This window comes from Furipterus horrens, unplaced genomic scaffold, assembly GCF_987537825.1.
Source record: "Furipterus horrens unplaced genomic scaffold, mFurHor1.1.pri manual_scaffold_5, whole genome shotgun sequence".
In the NCBI taxonomy this organism is placed as follows: Eukaryota; Metazoa; Chordata; class Mammalia; order Chiroptera; family Furipteridae; genus Furipterus; species Furipterus horrens.
Window position 1 is genome coordinate 38,136,031 of NW_028327175.1, and position 3,652 is coordinate 38,139,682.

Genomic DNA, 3,652 nt, shown 5'->3' on the forward strand with positions numbered 1-3,652 from the left:
AGAATCTGTTAAAGTTGTTGTTGCAGAGCAAAGAAAAGAAGATAGAAGAAATATATCCTACTGAGGGAACATTTTTCAATTTTGTGGATGTTTTTGGTTTACACAATGCGTGAAGCCAACTGGCCAGGCCCTGGGATTAGAAACATCCAATGAGGTCAATTAGCAAACAAAGAGCTGTCTCATGTCAGGGAAATCGTAGGTGAAACCCTGTTTAAAATAATCTGAGCCTAACTTTATTTTATACATGAAATACAAAATATTTTTGAATGGTTTTAAATGTACTGTATTTTCTAGAAAAACAACTACCATATAAATGCAAGAAAGATTGGACATTGCCTCCCTCATAAATTCACCCAGTTTTGTTTATCATTTTGGAAAATCCCATCACCAATGGTGACACCATATGTAGTATTTGAGTCATTAACACAACATCCCAGGATCAGTCTGCATTTGTAGCTATCACAGTCACAATGATTCTGTGTGTAAGTGAAAGCATCTGACTATAATGCCTATTTCTTTATTATAAATTACTTTCTTAAACTTTTTATGTTACACTTAGAGCATCATCTTTTAAAATTATGTGTGGGGTTAGGTTATATTATTCATTCATTTTATTTTAGTATAGAAGACATTTGCAGTAGAAACTTGGTACTGAGATTGGTGAGCTGTATCTACATCGAGCCAAGACGTCTTGGAGTTCACAGCTGTGGGTGATTTTCTAAATACTTTGGAGGAATCCATGCATTCTGTTGTCTGAAAAAAGACCATATCTTTATCACTGGCTCCTATATACCTTTTTTGCTGGTATCAAGAATCTAGCCTTGTCCAGAAATATCTCTTCCAAGTATTCAGTGGCGTCTTCATTGGGGAAGAGGTATTTCAAATGTTTGACTAGTAGAGGCCTGACAAGGGCACCTAGCACAGACAGTCATCGTCGTGGCAGCCGTCCGTCTCGAGAGACGATGGTGTAGCTTCTTAAGAGTCTATCTGCACCGCCGAGAATGGTTGTGCAGTCTGACTCGGGAGTGACACGGTATCTGTCTCCTCCCGTGTTGAATCGACATCTTGCGATGAAGCTACAGAGCCTGGGCAGGGTGATATGGAGGGTCTGCTGTTGCCCATGCAGCAGACCCCCCCTCTCTTCGCAGCTGAAGGGTCCAAGGGAAAGACGGAGTCAATACAGCTTGGCTTCAGGTGCGCCGCAGGAGTTGCCGGTGTTGACTACAACGTCAAACCGCCTTAGGGACTCCGGCTCCGGATTTTCTGTCAGGGTTTACTCCCTTAGCCTTTCCCCTGAAGAGGTATGCCGCAAGGCAGCGGAGGTTTTTTGGAATCAGAGTTTTCCTTCTTTGATGTGCCCTGACTGGAAGATCAAACCAGCGACACTTAGCTCGCAGGCCGATGCTCAATCCACTGAGCCAAACCAGCCAGGGTAAAGCACAGACAGTAGTTAGTAAGAATTCTGAGGAAAAGGGCAATGATGAGTCAAAAAGGGATATTATATAATACTTTGTCTAGCCCCAAGGGTTGCTTTTAAATAAAGCAAAATTTTGAAGAAGATCTATGCAAAAGTTTCATTGTATACAATCAAAAGGAAGTTAAACTAAACTATGATAGTAGTTATTCACAAAGCTGATCAATTCCAAGATAATTTTGAAGAGCTGGTCACATTTTTTATGCTCCTTGGGGAAACATTGAAAAAAGTCATTAAAGCAAAGGAATTCCATTAGGAAATGTGGCCTCTGCCCTTGTTGAAAATACACAGTGACTCAACTCACAGATAATTTCAATGCTACATTTTTAATAGCCATACTATTTTCCTTTATAATTATTGTCCTCCAATATACATTTATATCAGTTTATTCTTATATTTGAGAACTGAAGAGAACACTATATATTTCTTTCAGAGCACTTCATAAACAATTGTTCTTTGTACAACCGTTTTGTAAAAACAAAGGATGCCCAAACTTGACTTTATACTCTAAATTGTGCTAAGCCAAAGGTTAATTAGTAAATTTGAATTTTAATTACTTTATTGCTATGCTGTTTATAATGGTAAGATATAAATTTAAAATAACTAAAATGTCCACAGCAGAAACACAGTTCAATAAAATGAAGCATTTTCAAAACTGTAATACCATGCAGTCTCCAAAATGATTTTATGAAATTATTGTCACTGAAATATGTGCAAAATATATTTAGTCATGAGAATATTATTCATATATATACACTTAGAAAAGCACTGAAAGTATATAGATTAAAATCTTAGAAGTCTTTGTAAGATTGTATTTTTTGGGGGGGGTACCAAATTACTTTATTTGAAGGAATGGTACAAATGAAGGACATAAGTGGATGATTTGGTACAAGGTATAGAAAAGCTTAAAGGTAACTCCAACATGCACGTACTGCTTTGGTGACCAGGGAAGTCACTCCGTGGCTGTGGGAAGGCAGCCTAAGGCTTAGCTGTCTTTACCGTCCCCCAGAGTGTGCTTGTCAAAGAGATACTCTCCCATGCCAGATTCGGGGGCCCCCAACCTGCGCAAGTTGGTTACGTGGTCACCCAGTTCTTTGATGGATTTCACCTGTTCACCCAGGTAGTGAGTCTCAATGAAGTCACACAAATGAGGGTCATTCTTTTCAGTGGCCAGTTTGTGCAAGTCCAGTAGTGACTGATTCACACTTTTTTCCAAGTGTAACGCACACTCCATTGCATTCAGCCCGTTCTCCCAGTCATCACGGTCTGGTTTCTTGATGTCCTGAAGGAAGATTCGGCCACCTCGTTGGTTCTGCAGCTTCATCAGTTTCTCAGCATGTTCCCTCTCCTCGTGAGATTGGTGAAGAAAATATTTGGCAAAGTTCTTCAAAGTCACATCGTCGCGGTCAAAGTAGTAAGACATGGACAGGTAGACGTAGGAAGCGTAGAGCTCCAAGTTGATCTGGCGGTTGATGGCGGCCTCCGAGTCCTGGTGGTAGTTCTGGCGCACCTGCGAAGTGGACGTGGACGTCATGATGGGCGGCTGAGGACAAGCGGCTTCGCGGCGCTGGAGCGGTGGCCTTCAGGCGGTCAGAGGGTGCTATGAAGAGGTGGCAGGGGGATGGATCCGGGCGACTGGCTGGGATGAGGGTCGAGCACCGGGTTCCGTTCAAGCATTGTTGAAGCAGGAAACCACGGCGACTCTCCGCCAAGGCTGTCAGATTGTATTTTTAAATATATTTTATATATTGTTATTACAGTTGTCCTAGTTTTTCCCCCTTTGTCCTCTTCCAACCAGTACCCCCAATTCCACCCAGGAATCTGCTCCCCTTAATTTATGTCCATGGGTCACACATGTAAGTTCTCTAGCTACTCCATTTCCTATACTATTCTTAACATCCCCCTGTCTATTCTGTACCTACCAATTTGTACTTCTTAATCCCTGCACCTTTTCCCCCATTCTCTCCTTTGCCCCTCCCAACTGATAACCCTCCAAATAATCTCCATATCTATGATTCTGTTCTTGTTCTGCTTGTTTGCTTACTTTGATTTTTAGATTCAATTGTTGATAGTTGTGAACTTATTGTCATTTTAATTTTCATAGTTTTGATCTTTTTCTTATATAATTTCCTTTAACATTTCATATAATAATAGCTTGGTGATGATGAACTCCTTTAG

General features: G+C 40.8%; 1 pseudogene; it reads right to left on the bottom strand.

Annotated features, from left to right (window-relative positions):
• Nucleotides 1-2,299: 2,299 nt before the first annotated feature.
• Nucleotides 2,300-3,078, bottom strand: LOC150008413 (ferritin heavy chain pseudogene; annotated as a pseudogene).
• Between the last annotated feature and the right edge of the window lie 574 nt (nt 3,079-3,652).